This window comes from Ranitomeya imitator, chromosome 2 (genome assembly GCF_032444005.1).
Source record: "Ranitomeya imitator isolate aRanImi1 chromosome 2, aRanImi1.pri, whole genome shotgun sequence".
Lineage (NCBI taxonomy): Eukaryota > Metazoa > Chordata > Amphibia > Anura > Dendrobatidae > Ranitomeya > Ranitomeya imitator.
This window is the reverse complement of record NC_091283.1, coordinates 672,653,436-672,672,584: the sequence shown is the minus strand read 5'-3', so window position 1 is coordinate 672,672,584 and position 19,149 is coordinate 672,653,436. Positions and strand designations below refer to the sequence as shown.

General features: G+C 45.6%; 1 long non-coding RNA gene across 2 annotated transcripts in view; it reads left to right on the top strand.

Moving 5' to 3' along the window:
- The first annotated feature begins 720 nt into the window (after window positions 1-720).
- LOC138667676 (uncharacterized) overlaps window positions 721-19,149 on the top strand; it is a 49,644-nt gene continuing 31,215 nt past the window's right edge. The window contains exons 1-2 of one of the 2 annotated variants that reach the window (XR_011318881.1): window positions 721-802; window positions 2,188-2,274. This is a non-coding gene — a long non-coding RNA (uncharacterized lncRNA). Of the gene's footprint in view, window positions 803-2,184; window positions 2,275-19,149 lie in introns of both variants that reach the window. The other variant, XR_011318880.1, reaches the window with a different exon arrangement.

Below are 19,149 nucleotides of genomic sequence, written 5' to 3'. Positions count from 1 at the left end.
GCTGCCGACTCCGGACCTGCTGCTCTGCACTGCTGCACTCTCCGGACCTTCAGCCAGCCGGATTTAGGTGAGTTTACCCGAAAATCGGGGTTAAAGCAGGATTTTTGTCCTTATGGCAGCAGGAGCACTCTTCCCTGCTTCCACTCACATGGCCAGCTAGGACACGCCCCCCCAGCGATCCAAATTCTTACATGCCGCACAATCACGACACGGGAAAAAACCCCATCTTGGGCCCCTCGATCCAAAGGTACACTTGGATTCCTGACCCCTGTAGTGGCTATGGGTTAATAGGTCGCGTATGTTTTTATTCCTCCGATACGTGATGGAAGGTGTGTTGGTGAGACAGTTGGTAAGTGTTGCATCGTATTTGATGATAGGCCAGTATTTGCTCAAGACTTCTTTAACCTTAGTGGAATTGTTTGTGTAAGTGACTATGAATCTCACCTGATTAGATGTAGGGGATTCCTCTTTCTTAGTTTTCAGGAGGTTCATTCTGTTAATCCGAGAAGCTCTTCTTTCACATCGTCTGACTATCCTGGATGAATATCCTCGATCCATAAACCGACTGGAGATGTCTGCTGCTTGTTTTTGATATGATGTATCTTCAGAGCAAATGCGCTTTGCCCTGAGAAACTGTCCATAAGGGATGCTGTTCTTGAGGTGTCTAGGGTGAGCAGACGCAGAGTGTAGTAGACTATTTACTGATGTTTCCTTTCGATGCAGGTCACTCTGTAACATACCATCTTCACCCTTATGGATCCGTACATCAAGGAAGTCGACAGAGTCCCGGCTGTAATGGCAAGTGAGTTTAATGTTAGAGTCATTGACGTTTAATTCCTCAACAAACTTCAGGAGGTCACTCTCAGTGCCTTGCCAGATTGCAAAGACATCATCTATATACCTAGACCACATGAGTACATTAGATGATAATGGAGTGGCATCGGTGATGAAGACTCTTCTCTCCCACAGCCCCAGGAACAGACATGCATAGGACGGCGCAAAGGCCGCCCCCATGGCTGTACCCCGGAGCTGTAGGTAGAGTGCCTCTTTAAAAATGAAGAAGTTATGAGTTAGTGCAAACTCAAGCAGAGATATTAGAAACCTGCTGAAACGTTCATCGATATCAGAGTTGTTCAGATAGAAGCTAACCGCTTCTATGCCATCAGCATGCCCTATTGATGTGTAAAGAGACTCTACATCTAATGTCACCAGCCACATGTCGGGCTCCAGATTGATATCTAGGATTTTAGATAGGATGTCCCCCGTATCTCTAAGGTATGATGGTAAGGGTTTCAACGATGGGTTTGAGATAAAAGTCCAGCATCTTACCTATCTGCTCAGTGAGTCCCCCATTTCCAGAGACAATTGGTCGACCGGTTGGGCATGTCAAGCTTTTATGAATTTTGGGTAACAGGTACAAACATGGTGTCCGTGGTGCGCCTGGAACCAAGCCATCCCTCAAGTCCTTAGTAATTAGTCCCTCGGTGAATGCCTCTTCCAGTATATCAAATAATTCAGCCTGAAAAATAGAAGTGGGGTTGAAGCATAGTTTCTTATATGTGTCTTCATCACGCAGCTGCCGGAAAGCCTCTTTTTCATACATCTCGGTGGGCCACAGCACAATATTGCCACCTTTATCAGCAGGCTTTATTAATACTTGTTTCATAGTACGTAATTCCGTCAATGCCTGTCACTGCTCACGGGTTAGATTATCATGCTGTGAGCCCGCTGGAATTTTCTTAAAGTCTTCAGTGACTACTCTTACAAACGTCTCAACCTCAGGGAAGAGGTTCAGAGGAGGAAAGCGTTTAGGTTTAGGTAGTGTGAACTTACCCTTCGGGGCATCAGGGGAGGATTCCTCACATAGTTCGTTCAGAATTGCAATAGTTTCCTGCTCCTGAATAGTCCATTGTGTATTGTCCGAATTTTTTCTTTGATGTAACTTGTGGAGTACGAGCTTTCTTGCGAATAAGTGAAGATCCTTCACAGCTGTAAAGAAATTAAATGATGAAGTGGGAGAAAAAGATAAACCAAGGCTTAGTACTTCCAGTTGAGCATCTGTAAGGGTAATGGAAGAAAGATTAACCACCTGTAATTTAGAAGATCCCGCCACATTGGTATGGGGACGTTTGGAGGAATTATATTTTCGATTGTAATTAGTACCCTTTCGTTTGTTTCTGCCAGCAGATGAAAAACGTTGTACATCCAAGACGTCAGTACTGCCTTCTGCCGAAGATTGAGATGAGACTGATGAAGATCTAATGGATGGCCGAGGTTTGTACCATTTGTACACTGCATCTAGGTAAGCTCCTTGGGGGGAGTTTAGTTTCCAAAGTGGGGTCACTTGTGGGGGAGCTCCAATCTTTCGGCACACAGGGGCTCTTCAAACGCGACATGGTGTCCGCTAAAGATTGGAGCCAATTTTTCATTGAAAAAGTCAAATGGCACTCCTTCCCTTCCGAGCCCTGTCGTGCGTCCAAACAGTGCTTCCCCCCCACATGTGGGGTATCGGCGTACTCAGGACAAATTGTACAATAACTTTTGGGGTCCAGTTTCTCCTTTTACCCTTGGGAAAATAAAAAAATTGTTGCTAAAAGATCATTTTTGTGACTAAAAAGTTAAATGTTCATTTTTTCCTTTCATGTTGCTTCTGCTGCCGTGAAGCACCTGAAGGGTTAATAAACTTCTTGAATGTGGTTTTGAGCACCTTGAGGGGTGCAGTTTTTAGAATGGTGTCACTTTTGGGTGTTTTCAGCCATATAGACTCCTCAAACTGACTTCAAATGTGAGGTGGTCCCTAAAAAAAATAGTTTTGTAAATTTTGTTGTAAAAATGAGAAATTGCTGGTCAAATTTTAACTCTTATAACTTCCTAGCAAAAAAAAAATTTTGTTTCCAAAATTGTGCTGATGTAAAGTAGACATGTGGGTAATGTTATTTATTAACTATTTTGTGTCACATAACTCTCTTGTTTAACCGAACAAAAATTCAAAATTTTAAAAATTTTTGCCAAATTTCCATTTTTTTCACAATTAAACGCAAGAATTATCAACCTAAATTTACCACTAACATGAAGCCCAATATGTCACAAAAAAACAGTCTCAGAACCGCTAGGATCCGTTGAAGCGTTCCTGAGTTATTACCTCATAAAGGGACACTGTTCAGAATTGCAAAAAACGGCCAGGTCATTAAGGTCAAAATAGGCTGGGTCATTAAAGGGTTAAAATACACTGCTAAGTCCTCCACATAGTATAATACACTCCTCATAGTGCTCCATATAGTATAATGCACCACCATAGTCATCCAGTACAATTCACTCACCATAGTATAATGCACCCCATAGTTCTTCATATAGTATAATGTATTCCCCATAGTCCTTGATACAGTATAATGCAGCCCACATACAGTATAATGCAGCCAACCCATAGAGCATAATGCAACCAACCCACAGAGTATAATTTAACCCCCCCATAGAGTATAATGTAGCCCCCCATAGAGTATGATGCAATCACCCCTCATAGAATATAAATTTAATACAGCCCCCATAGAATAGAACACAGCCCATCTCCCAATAGAATATAATGTAGACCATCAAAGAGTATGATGCAGTCCTCCCTCAAAATCTAATACAGCCCCCCATAGAATATAAAACAGCCCACCTTCCCATAGTATATAATGTAGCCCCCATGGAATATAATGCAGCCCCTATAGTGTATAACAGCCTCCCCCATAGAATATAATGTACCCGCATAGTATAACACAGCCTCCCCATAGAATATAATGTACCCTCATAGTATATAACACAGCCTCCCCCTTAGAATATAAGGTATAATGTACCCCCCATAGTATATAACACAGCCAAATAGTATATAACACAGCCTCCCCAATAGAATATAATATACCCCCCAATAGAATATAACACAGCCACATAGTATATAACACAGCCCCCATAGAATATAATATACCCCCCATAGTATATAACACAGCTTGCATAGTATATAGCACAGCCCGCGTAGTATATAGCACAGCCCACATAGTATATAACACAACCACGTAGTATATAACACAGCCCACGTAGTATATAACACAGCCGGCATATTATATAACACAGCCACGTAGTATATATATAGTACAGCCAAGTAGTAATAACAGCCCACGTAGTATATAACACAGCCCACGTAGCATATAGCACAGCCCATGTAGCATACAGCACTGCCCACGTAGCATACAGCACCGCCACATAGCATATAGCACAGCCACGTAGCATACAGCACAGCCACGTAGCACATAGCACAGCCACGTAGCATATAGCACAGCCACGTAGCGTATAGCACAGCCCACGTAGCATACAGCACAGCCACGTAGCATATAACAGCCCACGTAGCATATAGCACAGCAGCCACGTAGCATATAGTACAGCTACGTGGTATATAACACAGCCCATGTAGTATACAGCACAGCCATGTAGTATACAGCACAGCCCACGTAGCATATAGCACAGCCATGTAGTTTATAGAACAGCCATGTAGTATATAGAACTATATATCATGGACATTTTGTTTGATTTTATTTACCATGGGTATTCACATTCAGTTGTAAATTACTGATTTCACCTCATTAGCTGTGTCCCACTAAGGCTACTTTCACACTAGCGTTTTTTTCAATACGTTGCAATGCGTCGTTTACGGGAAAAACGCATCCTGCAGACAACTTTGCCCCATAGACTAACATTAGTGATGCATTGCGACGCATTGACACACGTCGCAACCGTCGTGCGACGGTTGCGCCGTGTTGTGGCGGACCGCCGGGAGCAAAAAACGTTACATGCAACGTTTTTTGCTGCCGACGGTCCGCCATTTCTGACCGCGCATGCGTGGCCGGAACTCCGCCCCCACCTCCCAGCACCTCACAATGGGGCAGTGGATGAGCTGGAAAAATGCATCCGCTGCCCCGTTGTGCGGCGCATTCACTGCTAGCGTCGGTACGTCAGCCCGACGCAGTGCGACGGGCCGAGTCCGACGCTAGTGTGAAAGTAGCCTAATTGTATTCACACATTCAATGATGGGTTAAAAGTTTTTTTCTAATTTCTCCTCTATGCGGCTATTTTGAGGCTGCTTTTATTTATCATAGGTACTCACGCTTAGTTGTAAATTATTGGTTTCACTTCATCAGCTCTGTCCCACTAATTGTAATTGTATTCACACATTAAATGAAGGGCCAAAAGTTTTTTTCTAATTTCTCCTTTATGCGGCTATTTTGAGGCTGCGCTTTGGAGCTTGGATTTTTGGCTCTGACCTCTCCCTTCTTTTGATGTTCAGTGACTATTCGTGCTGTGTTATGTGCATAAATCAATCTTGTATAGATAGAGTCTTTGTATTAATTCCTGCCTTTAGTGATTTTACAACACCATGTTGTTTAACATACCGCTATTTTCTGCGTCCTCTCTGTTCTCAGCTCCTCAAATTCATTATTGAATCCTACAATTGTCCGAGGCCTTTTGCCAAAATATATGAGCATTTGTCTCTTTAGTGCTATAAGCACACATGCTGCGTCTCCTGCCTGTGATCATAAGGCCAGTTTCACACGTCAGTGGCTCCGGTACTTGAGGTGACAGTTTCCTCACGTACCGGTGCCACTGACACATGTAGACGCATTAAAATCAATGCATCTGTGCAGATGTCATTGATTTTTTTGCGGACCGTGTCTCCGTGTGCCAAACACGGAGACATGTCAGTGTTCGTGGGAGCGCACGTATTACACGGACCCATTAAAGTCAATGGGTCCGTGTAAAACACATACCGCACACGGACGTTGTCCGTGTGCAGTCCGTGTGCCGTGCAGGAGACAGCGCTACAGTAAGCGCTGTCCCCCCCACATGGTGCTGAAGCCGCGATTCACATCTTCTGTGCAGCAGCGTTTGCTGCAGAGAAGATATGAATAATTCATTTTTTTTGTGTTTTTTTGTGTATAAAATAAAGGTCCATGTTCCCACCCCCTGTGTGCTTCCCCCCCCCCCCCCCCCGCTGTTCTGAAAATACTCACCAGCTCCCTCGTTGGCTATCGCTGCTTCCTCTCCTGGCCGCACCTTCTCCTGTATGCGGTCACGTGGGGCCGCTGATTACAGTCATGAATATGCGGCTCCACCTCCCATAAGGGAGGAGCTGCATATTCATTACTGTAAATGAGCGGCCCCACGTGACCGCTCATACAGTACAAGGTGCGGCCAGGACAGGACCCTGCGAGGGAGCCAGGAGCTGGGTGAGTATTTTAATCACAACAGGGGGAGGGGGGGCGCACAGGGGGTGGGAGGGGTTTGATGACCTGGATCTGGATTTTACACACTATTATTCATATCTTCTCTACAGCAAACGCTGCTGCAGGGAAGATATGAATGGGGCTTCAGCACGATGCAGGAGACAGCGCTAAACTTTAGCACTGTCTCCGGCACGGTGCGTGTGGTACCCAGTGGGCACACGGGCGGCACACGTGTGCCACACTGATGTGCCACAGAAACGCACCGGCACACGGACACAGATAATTCCGGTACCGATTTTTCTGGTACCGGAATTATCTGGACGTGTGAGACTGGCCTAATGGACATTTTGCCTTTGCCTATTGTTATAGGTCTTTTTTTCTTCCTAGCCAATATTTGCTGCTAAAATGTCTAAAGTAATTAGTCATCAATAACTGTAGGCATAATTGTTCATTTTTTTTCAAATTCTTGTTTAGTCAGAATTTTTTATCCATGTACGTTTTATTCTTTATAGATTTTATTGTGTAAATCTTTTTAATTTGTACAATTATCTGTAATTTTTTTGTCTTGCTGTTGACTAATGTTTTACAAATGTATATTGTCTCAACAAATTATCTTGTTATGTAACTTTTCACACCTGTTTATTTTGCGCCCACTTCTTAAACTAGTTACATCAATCACTTATCCTACCGGTGTGTTCTCCGGTTTAGGGCTATTTAAGTGGGATACATGGGTTATTTTGAATGTCATGATTAAAGGAGCTTAATCTCCAGAAACGCATTGAGATTCTTAGGCTAGGTTCACATTGCGTTAGGGCAATCCGTTTAGCGGATAGGCTAACGGACTGCGCTAACGCAATGTCCCAAAAGGGATCGCGTTTGCCGATCCCGCTAGCGTAGATGGCCGATCCCGCTAGCGCAGATGCCCGATTTGCGCTAGCGAGGAACGGACCTCGAACGCTGCTGTTTGAGGTCCGTCACTCAAATGACGGCACATCGCTAGCGCACGCCCATTGTGGGCGTGCGCTAGCGATGCGTTCGCCATTGCAAGCAATGGCGGCGTTAACGGACTACGTTACACCATGTTATGCCGCGGTGTAACGTAGTCCGTTTAACGGGTTCACACAACGCAGTGTGAACCTAGCATTACCCATATGGTTTGTGCTGAAGTTTGTATCCTCCATGTTTAAGTTTGTGAATAAAGAAAACTTTTTTTCACGGATTCGGTAAAGCTGGACATTTTCTTCTTTTAGTATATAGAATAGCCATGTAGTATACAGTACAGCCCACGTAGTATATAGCACAGCCCACATAGTATATAGAACAGCCATGTAGTATACAGTACAGCCCACGTAGTATATAATACAGCCCACATAGTATATAGAACAGCCATTTAGTATACAGTACAGCCCACGTAGTATATAATACAGCCCACATAGCATATAGCACAGCCATATAGTATACAGCACGGCCCATGTAGTATATAGAACAGCCCACGTAGTATATAGAACAGTCATGTAGTATACAGCACAGCCAACGTAGTATCTAGAACAGCCTTGCAGTATACAGCACCTCCCCCTCTCCTCCGTCCTCCCCCTGTTGTATGCATGGCTCCTCCGTCCTCCCCCTGTTGTATGCATGGCTCTCCGTCCTCCCCCTGTTGTATGCATGGCTCCTCCGTCCTCCCCCTGTTGTATGCATGGCTCCTCCGTCCTCCCCCTGTTGTATGCATGGCTCCTTCGTCCTCTCCCTGTTGTATGCATGGTTCCTTCGTCCTCCCCCTGTTGTATGCATATGCATGGCTCCTCCGTCCTCCCCCTGTTGTATGCATGGCTCTGCTCTGCTCCCCCCGTCCTCCTCACCCTCCTCGCGCTGTCGCTGCATGTTCCTGCATCCCTCTGTTGTCCCGAGACCAGCAGCTTCTTCCTGTGTTCAGTGGTCACGTGGTACCTTTCATTAAAGTACCACGTGACCACTGCCTATGGGAGTGGAGACGAGTCCATATTCATTACTTTAATGAGCGGTACCACGTGACCGCTGAACACAGGAAGAAGCTGCCGGTCCCGGGACAACAGAGAGATGCAGGGAGGACTTGCAGTGATCGCGTGAGGAGTGGGGGAATATGATGTGACACCCTCCGACTCCCGCCGCTCCTCCGCCGACCCCCTGGGACAATGACTCGTGTATAAGCCGAGGGGGGGCATTTTCAGTACAAAAAAATGTGCTTAAAATCTCGGCTTATACACGAATATATACAGTAATAGTTACACATATAAGTGCAATGTGAGGAAGAAAGTCCCACCTGTATATGAGAAAAAATTTAAAGTGTTATAGTACAATGCAATAAGCTGGTGAAGATAAGGAGTGTCAAGGAACAAAAAGTGCACAAATGGGATCAATATCTGTGGCATAAACCTTTAAAGGGACTCTGTCACCTGAATTTGGAGGGAACAATCTTCAGCCATAGGGGCGGGGTTTACGGGTGTTTGATTCACCCTTTCCTTACCCGCCGGCTGCATGCTGGCTGCAATATTGGATTGAAGTTCATTCTCTGTCCTCCATAGTACACGCCTGCGCAAGGCAAGATTGCCTTGTGCAGGCATGTACTACGGAGGACAGAGAATGAACTTCAATCCAATATTGCAGCCAGCGGGTAAGGAAAGAGTCCCTTTAACCCCTTTACCCCCAAGGGTGGTTTGCACATTAAATGACCAGGCCAATTTTTACAATTCTGACCTCTGTCACTTTATGAGGTTATTACTTCAACTGATCCCGGTGATTCTGACATTGTTTTCTCGTGACATATTGTACTTCATGTTAGTGGAAAAATTTCTTTGATATGACTTGCGTTTATTTGTGAAAAAAATGGAAATTTGGCGACATTTATTTTTAAAGTCGCAATTTTCCAACCTTGAATTTTCATGTGCTTAAATCACACAGATATGTCACACAAAATACTTAATAAGTAACATTTCCCACATGTCTACTTTACATCAGCACAATTTTGGAACATTTTTTTTTTGTTAGGGAGTTATAAGGGTTAAAAGTTGACCAGCGATTTCTCATTTTTACAACACCATTTTGTTTTTAGAGACCACATCTCATTTGAAGTTACTTTGAGGGGTCTATATGATAGAAAATACCCAAAAGTGACACCATTTTAAAAACTACACCCCTCAATGTGTGCAAAACCACATTCAAGAAGTTTATTAACCCTTCTGGTGCTTCACAGGGATTTTTGGAATGTTTAAAAAAAATTAACATTTAACTTTTTTCACAAAAAAATTACTTCAGATCCAAATTTTTTTATTTTCCCAAGGGTGGCAGGAGAAATTGGACCACAAAATTTGTTGCTCAATTTGTCCAAAGTACGCTGATACCCCATATGTGGGAGAAAACTACTGTATGGGCACACGTCGGGGATTGGAAGGTAAGTAGTGACGTTTTGGAATGCAGACTTTCATGGAATGGTCTGCAGGCGTCATGTTGCATTTGGAGAGCCCCTGATGTGCCTAAACAGTGGAAACCCCCAACAAGTGACCCCATTTTGGAAACTAGACCCCCCATAGAACTTATCTAGATGTTTGCTGAGCACTTTGAACCCCCAAGTGCTTCACAGAAGTTTATAACCTAAAGCAGTAAAAATTAAAAAAAATCATATTTTTTCCACAAAAATGATCTTTTCGCCCGCAGTGTTTTATTTTCCCAAGGGTAACAGAAGAAATTGGACCCCAAGAGTTATTGTCCAATTTGTCCTGAGTACGCTGATACCCCATAGGTGGAGGTAAACCACTGTTTGGGCACATGGCAGTGCTGAGAAGAGAAGAAGCGCCAGATTTTACTGTTATAATTTGCAGGTGCCATGACCCACTGGGAGAGCCTATAAGGTGCCAAAACAGCAGAACCCCCATAAGTGACCCCATTTTATGAATTACACCTCTCAATGAATTCATCTAGGGGTGCAGTGATCATATTGACAACATGGGTGTGTCACAGAATTTTATACTATTCGGCAGCCATGCGGAGAGACTCAGGAGGAACGGAGCGCTATTTGCCTATAAAAGTGAATGGGTTTGTGCACATCAGTAGGCAAAGCACTCTGACATGTCAGTTTTTTAATGTCAGCATGGGCCACAAAACATCCAGCACACGGGCATACGCATAACACACATGGATGTCATCCATGTGACACGCATTGGTGCCCGGGAAGAAGCGTTACAGTAAGCGCTGTTTCCCGGCGCCGGGTGCTGAACACGGCTCTCATCATTCTTCCCTGCTCTGCCGGTGATCGGCACAAGCAGGGGAGAATGATTCTCACCGGCAGAGCAGGGGGCTTACTGTAACGCTTCTACCCTGGCGCCCGTCCTTGTGGTACTGATGCAGCACACACATGCCACACGTATTAAATATTACACACATGGACACTGACATCTCGGGTACCGGAAATATCAGGACGTGTGAAAGAGACCATATTGAGGGTTTTTACGTTTGGCAGCTGTCACATGCTAAAAGATGTCTTTGATTTCAAAAAATAGTTTTTGCATCACCATATTTTGAGAGCTATAATTTTTCCATATTTTGGCCCACAGAGTCATGCTCTGCAGCTTTTCTCTCAGACTGGATTTATCCCATGCTATCAGATTCCTTAGTACCTACATAATTGTTACAATGGGGGTCTTAGGCCATGTCTGGATTTCAGGGAGATTAATAAGATCACTGTGCGCAATCCTTACCCCTTGCCGCTAATTCCGGATTTGTTTAACCAATTAGTTGGAGCCAAGTGGTTCTCTAAGATCGATCTCCGTGGGGCATATAATTTGCTGCGAGTTAAAGAAGGTGATGAATGGAAGACAGCCTTTAATACCCCAGAAGGTCATTTTGAGTGTCTAGTTATGCCTTTCGGCCTTACAAATGCTACGGCGTTCTTTCAAAATTTAATTAACGACATCCTGAGGCCGTTGTTCGCATGGGCGGACACAGCGCATGTTCAGCCTGTGCAGCTGCACAGGGGCCCAGGAGGACAGGGGGCCCGATCAGCTGCTCAAATATCTTACTCTCTCATAGAGCCAGCGGCTACATCTACACTCAGAGGAGAGGAAGGGGCCCTACCTGAGTCTTTTGCTGTCAGAGAGGGGGCCCTTCCTCCTCTCTTCTGAGTGTAGATGCAGCCGCTGGCTCTATGATATGATGAAGGAGCCCGGGATCACTGGACACGCCCCCTGGAATCCTTGGACACGCCTGCAGCTTCTCTTCCTGGTTCGTGCAGGGCAGGCAGGAACAGGCTGGTAAGTATGGCTGATCTCAGCCAGTCCTGTCTCCTGCCTCCTCCTCACTGCCTCTGACTGCTGATGGGACCAGCCTCTGAGCAGTCAGTACATCTGTAACCTCTGCTGCCTCCTGAGCAGTTCTGTCAACTGAACTGCTAGATCAATGTTCACATGAGCTATCACATCAATCCCCCCTGCCCCCTGTAGCTACCTCCACCTCCTGTACTGAGGGGGCTTTATTGAAAAACTGTGGCACTGGCCCATTCAGATGCAGGAGCTACAGTGTGAATGCTGCTTGAGTGGCCAGTGGAGCCATTCCTCAGTAAAGACCCCTCAGTACAGGGTTGGTAAGTGGCTACGGGGGGAAGGGGAGGTTGATGTGATGGCCGATGCTCACATGGGTCAGACACCTGACAGAACTTCTCAGGAGGAAGAAGTCTCAGATCCACTGACTGCGGGGAGTACACTCTGCAGCTATCAGAGGTAGTGAAGAGGCAGGAGGACTGGCGAGAGCTGGAGATCTGGCCAGTAAGTGCTGATGGAGGACTGAAGACCCCCAGGATGGAGCTGCTGGAGATGGGAGAATGCACCTGCCAGAGGGACGGCATGTGTAAGTAACAAAATGTGTACAGACTTACTATCACCTATGAGTATTACCATACTTCTATGCACCTGTTTGTAAAAGTCTATATATAAGTATATATATATATAATTGCCTGAGGGGTACTTCCGTCTGTCTGTCTGTAACTTCCGTAACGGAAATCCTGGGTCGCTGATTGGTCGCGGCCGGCCGCGACCAATCAGCAATATTGGGGCGAGAGTTAAACACTGCTTCACTTTTTGCTATTGATGCTGCCTATGCAGGATCAATAGTAAAAACGTATAATGTTAAAAATAATAAAAAAAACATTATATTCTCACCTTCCGGCGTCCGCACCAGCCTTTCCACTCCTTGGCACCGGAGCGCGAGCATGCATTGCAGCAATGAGCCGAGATCACAACATAGCGGTCTCGCGAGACCAATACATTATCACAGGTTATTGCCGCAAAGCATTACTGGGAACGGAGCGTCGCGAGGAGCATCGCTAAAGCCCTGCGCTAGATCCGGGAGCCACCGGAGGGTGAGTATATAACTATTTTTTATTTTAATTGTGTTTTTTTAACAGGAATATGGTGCAGACATTGCTATATACTACGTGCGCTGTCATATACTACGTGGCTGTATTATATACTACGTGGCTGTGTTATATACTGCGTCGCTGTGCTAATATACTGCGTAGGCTGTGTTTTATACTGTGGGCTGTGCTATATACTACATCGCTGTGTTATATACTGCATTGGCTGTGTTATATACTGCGTGGCTGTGCAATATACTACGTGGGCTATGTTATATACTGAGTAGAATCTGGGTTTTTTCATGTGTTGCAGAAGAACAAGACAAATTATCAGAGAAAAGGGCATGTAGCGCTATGCCTGACATGGTGTCCTTTCCTCCCTCCATGCAGGGACATCAGCTTACTCCCCGGCCCATGGCACTGTCTCCAGCATGCTCCTGCCTTCTACCTCCACTATGCACGCTGCACTGTGTCCCGATGGCATGCCTAGGGTGCATGTGTGCGCACTCCCCTGTTCTAAAAGGGGCAGCACGTTTACATGGTAAATGCTCAGCTGGGAGGCATATACCTAAATGTGTGTTCACTTGCAACGTGTCTCCCAGCCAAAAGTGTGGAGACATCCTGTATATAGGGCACCCTCCCCAGTAGGGAGGTGCCTGAGCAATCCCTATAGTTACAGTATGTTAGGTGTGTATGCAACTGTATGTTGCCAGGTCCCCCATCCCTAGTCTGATATAGTATCCTATATCCCATACCCTGTGTACTGATATTAGTGCTTGCTTCCTGTGACTGCTTCGGCGGTGTCTGTATCCTGAAATCGCATCTGCGGTACCGGTACCCTCCCGTCCCTTAACATCCTCTCTATTTATGTATGGTGCCGTCCTTGATTATATAGCGTCTAGTGATGAGCGAATATACTCGTTACTCGAGATTTCTCGAGCATGCTCTGGGTTCCGCCAAGTATTTTTTAGAGCTCGGAGATTTCGTTTTCTTTGCCGCAGGTGAATGATTTACATCTGTTAGCCAGCATAAGTACATATGGGGGTTGCCTGGTTGCTAGGGAATTTCCACATGTACTTATGCTGGCTAAAAGATGTAAATCATTCAGCTGCGGCAAGAAAAACTAAATCTCCGAGCACTAAAAAATACTTGGAGAACACCCGAGCGTGCTCGAGAAATCTCGAGTAACGAGTATATTCGCTCATCACTAATGGCGTTCTGTTATGTGGAGCGCCGTCCATTATTACACAGTATCATCTCTTGTCATCTACAGCACCGTCCCTTACATTGAGTATTCTCATTATTTTTGTTATTCACAGCATCTTCTCTTTATTGCATGGTGTCCTCTCCTGTAAAATGACTGCTGAGGGAGCAGCATCTGACCAGAAGACCAGTCCATCAGCTGCATCCATCACAAAAGAAGCTTTCCGATGCTCCATCAGCCATCATTTCAGTTTATATCTAACAGGAGTGGATGATATGTAATAAAGAACAGGGAGATATAAATAACAAAAATAATGAGAATCTGATATGTAAGGGACGGTGCTGTACATAACAAGAGGGAACTATATGATAAGGGATGGTGCTATACATAAAGAGAGAGCACTGTGTAATAAGGGGCGGCAATATATATGAGAGGAGACTGTAAAAAAAATATGTATATCTGTAGCTTGGTCGCGATGAAAGGAGGGGGGGCCCAGATACATTACTTGCACAGGGGCCCTAAGCTGTCTGTGTCCGCCCCTGGTTGATCGGTAGGAGTGTGATTGTTTATGTGGATGATATTTTGATCCATTCTCCCGATCTGGAGTCGCATTGGCAGAGAGTCCGTGAGGTTCTACAGATTCTGAGAGAAAACACACTCTTTGCTAAACTGGAGAAATGCGAGTTTGCGGTACAGAAAATTAGTTTATTGGGGTACTTTGTTTCCAGTGATGGTTTTGAGATGGACCCGGTGAAGGTTCAGGCAGTATTGGAGTGGCCTAGACCTGAATGCTTGAAGTCGATTCAGAGATTTTTGTGGCTTGCTAATTATTATAGAAAATTCATAAAGAATTTTTCTGTTATCGCAAAACCCCTTACTTATCTCCTGCTTTGATCCAGACAGATGAGACTAAGCCCTTTCTGGTAGAGGTGGACACCTCATCAGTGGGAGTGGGGGCTGTTCTATCCCAGGAGGGGGAGGATGGGGTGCACCCCTGTGCTTTCTTTTCTAAAAATGTTCAGAGGCGGAGCTCAACTACGATGTTGGGAACTGAGAATTGCTGGCTATTAAGCTTGCGTTTGAGCATTGGCTACATTTTTTGGAGGGCGCTAGACATCCCATACAAGTCTTTACTGATCATAAGAACCTTACCTACCTGGATGCTGCTAAACGTTTGAATGCCCTTCAAGCTAGGTGGGCATTTTTTTTGCCTGGTTCCATTTCTCTGTGACATATATTCCTGGGACAAAAATTGTTAAAGCTGATGCTTTGTCTCGAAGTTTCTTCTCAGCGGTTAATACTGAAAAGGATGAATCTATTCTGCAGAGAGGGGTGGTCGGGACAGCATTAATTTCTGAGTTGGAAAATAGCATTCTTAAAGCCCAGGATGCGGTACCAACTAACACTCCCTATGGGAAATTATTTGTGCCTAAAGCCCCGAGGAGAGCGTTGTTTATGGAATGTCATGAGTCTTGTTTGGTGGGTCATCCAGGGATTGCCGAAACAAGAAAGTTGATCAGTTGGAGTTTCTGGTGGCGGGGGTGGCTAACAGAAATTGTCAAGTGGGTGCGTCAGTGTACCGTGTGCGCTAGGTCTAAGGCTGTTTAACCTTCACCAAGGTACGCTTTCGGTGGGTCAATACGCCATCCGCTTTTGCACCCTTTCATCCGAATTAGGATGGAATAATGAGGCTTTAGGTGGAGCCTTCTGGCGTGGGCTTTCTCCTCGAATCAAGGACGAGTTGGCGGATCGTGATACTCCGTCGTCCTTGGAGGATCTTATCGCTTTGGCAACCCGCATTGATTTACGTTTCCAGGAATGTTCTCAAGAATCCGCTAGAGAGAGGAGATTTCCTCGACTCCCCCCGGTTACTTCTGATTCTTCCCGTTCTCGGTCTGCGTCGACTTCTGCGCCGGAACCCATGCAGGTGGACCATCTTAAACCTGTGGAGCAGCGTTGGAAAGAGAGGCTTGCTCAAGGTCTCTGTTTCTATTGTGGCAGTGCGTCTCATCTCTTGCATTCCTATCCTTTGAGGCCGGGAAACGCCTCCGCCTAGGACAGGTAAGAGAGGTCTCCCTAGCTATTCCAGAACCCTCTCAACCCCCTCACTCTTTCTGTTCTTTTACATCTGGGTAATAAACGTTTCTCTGACTCTGCTTATATAGATTCCGGGGCAGCCAGGAACTTTTTCCAACTCGAGGCAGTTAGGAGATTGCGGATTCCGGTCAGATCCCTGGAAACTCCTCGACAGATTGCGTCAGTCGATGGCCAACCTCTGTGGGAGTCCGTTACATTGGTTACTAAAGAATTGGAGCTCCAAATTGGAATCCTGCATCGTGAGAAGATCATCTTCTATGTGCTGCCTTCTTTGTCCCACACGTTTCTTCTTGGACTTCCTTGGTTAAGGACTCATGAGCCTTGTATTGACTGGTGGTCTGGCGAAATCCTGCGTTGGGGACTCTTCTGCCAGAGTAACTGTTTGCTTCCTGTGTTACCAAGACAATCTTCTCGTCCTATCTCGGGGTCATCCAATTTACCTTCCGCGTATTTGTCTTTTCTGGATGTATTCGATAAGAAAGAGACTGAGACCTTACCTCCGCATCGACTCTACAACTGCCCAATTGATCTAGTTCCGGGCTGTACTCCTCCTCGAATTTCGAATCCACCCATTGTCTCCTGCCGAGACTCAAGCCATGACTGAATACGTCCTGGAGAATTTAACTAAAGGTTTTATTCGCAAATCCTCCTCCCCTGCAGGTGCGGGTTTTTTCTTCGTTAAGAAGAAAGATGGGACTCTTCGTCCGTGTATAGACTACCGTGGCCTCAACAATCTCACAATCAAGAACAAGTACCCGCTACCACTCATACCTGAGTTGTTTGATCACCTGAGAGGAGCCCGAATTTTCACGAAATTGGATCTTCGTTGAGCTTACAACTTAATCTGTATTCGTTCAGGAGACGAATGGAAAACTGCTTTTAACACCCGGGATGGTCACTATGAGTATTTAGTCATGCCTTTCAGCTTACGTAACGCTCCAGCAGTGTTCCAGGAGTTTGTGAATGATATTTTCCGAGATCTACTCTACTCCTGTGTGGTGGTGTACTTAGACGACATTCTGGTGTTCTCTGCTGACCTTGCTTCTCACAGAAGAGATGTCCGTCAAGTGCTCTCCCATCTTAGAGAGAATCGTCTCTACGGCAAACTCGAGAAATGTGTTTTTGAGCAGTCCTCGCTACCGTTTCTTGGCTATATAATTTCTGACTCTGGCTTGCACATGGACCCGGAGAAAGTGTCTGCTGAGCTTAACTGGCCACGCCCTCAGGGAGTGAAAGCAATTCAACGTTTTCTTGGGTTCGCCAATTACTACCGGCAGTTTATTCCACATTTCTCCACTCTGGTCGCCTCAATTTCTGCTTTGACTCGCAAGGCGTCCAATCCCCACATCTGGTCTTTCGAAGCTGAAGATGCTTTTCGGTCTCTGAAACATGCATTTGCCTCGGCTCTGGTACTCCGTCGGTCTGAGATCAACAAACCCTTTATTCTTGAGGTAGACGCTTCTGCCATTGGAGCTGGTGCAGTACTCTCCCAGAGATCTTCTTCCGGACCATTGGCTACTTGTGGTTTCTTTTCCAAAATCTTCTCCGCCTCAGAGAGGAACTATGCCATTGGTGACAAGGAACTATTGGCCATAAAATTGGCGCTGGAGGAATGGCGTTATATCTTAGAGGGAGCTGTTCACCCTCTCAAGATCTTTACAGACCACAAGAACCTTGCATATATCCGCTCTGCGCAAAGACTGAATCCCCGACAAGCCAGATGGTCGTTATTCTTTGCCCATTTTGACTTTGAACTACATTTCCGTCCTGGCGACAAGAACTTTAAAGCTGATGCTTTGTCCAGGTCATTTCTTGCATCCGATGTTGTAGAGGAACCAGCACACATCGTGGACCCCAACAAAATTATTATTGTGGCTCCGGTCAGCTTGTCTTCCTCACCACCAGGTAAAACCCTTGTCCGGGTGAACGAGAGGTCTCGAGTCCTACGTTGGGGCCATGCCTCAAGACTGGCATGCCATGTTGGGTACAAGAAAACGCTCTCTCTCATCTCGCGTCATTATTGTGGCCATCTCTTCTTTCGGATGTTCAAGGTTTTGTCGCTTCATGTCCGTCTTGTGCTAGGAACAAGGTTCCCAGACATCTACCCTCCGGTCTCCTACATCCTCTTCCAGTTCCTTCAGTCCCGTGGCAACATATCACTATGGACTTTATTACTGATCTGCCTCAGTCCTCTGGTCATACAGTCATTTTTGTTGTTCTGGATCGATTCTCCAAGATGGCTCACTTCATCCCTTTGCCTGGATTGCCCTCCGCTCCTGAATTGGCGAGAATCTTCATTTCTCAAGTCTTCCGGATTCATGGCTTTCCGTTGCACATAGTCTCTGATAGAGGAGTTCAGTTCACTTCTCGTTTCTAGTGGGCTCTATGTAAATTAATGAATGTTACCCTGGATTTTTCTACAGCTTATCATCCTCAGACCCAGACAAGCAGAGCGCACAAACCAAATACTGATGACTTATCTTTGTCATTTTTCAAACGCTCATCAAGACAACTGGTCTGATTTGCTTCCGTGGGCTGAGTTCACTTACAATAACCACATCAATGAATCTTCTCCCAAGTCTCCATTCTTCATCGTCTATGGGCAACATCCTGGTATCCCTCTGCCGGTACTCACTGTCTCGGGTGTGCCAGCGGCTGATCTTCTGTCCGAGGAGTTCTCAGGGTCTGGCAGACCAAAATCGCCCTGGAACAGGCTCAGGCCAGGATTAAGAGACATGCAGATAAACGACGTCTGGATTCTCCTGTATATCGGCCAGGCGATAAAGTGTGTCCTCCAGGTTTATTCGTCTTAAGATTCCCTCGTATAAATTGGGTCTCCGGTACATTGGTCCTTTCGAGGTTGTGTCTCGTATCAATGATGTTTCCTACAAGCTGAAATTGCCCGCTTCTCTTCGCATACCTAATTCTTTTCATGTTTCTCTTTTGAAACCAGTTGTCTTCAATCAGTTCCATGTTTCTCCTGCTCAAACTCCTTTACCTGTCTCTGATCCAGATGTTTTTGAGGTTAAAGACATTCTTGCCATGAAAAGTTGAGGGGTAAAGCTCTCTTTTTGGTTGATTGGAAGGCTTTTTGGTCCTGAGGAGAGGTCTTGGGAGCCCCGTGAGAACATACAAGCTCCTCAGATTTTATCCAGGTTTCTGTCTGGTCTTAGAAAAGGGGGGAGTAGGAGGAGGGGTACTGTCATGGCCGCCTC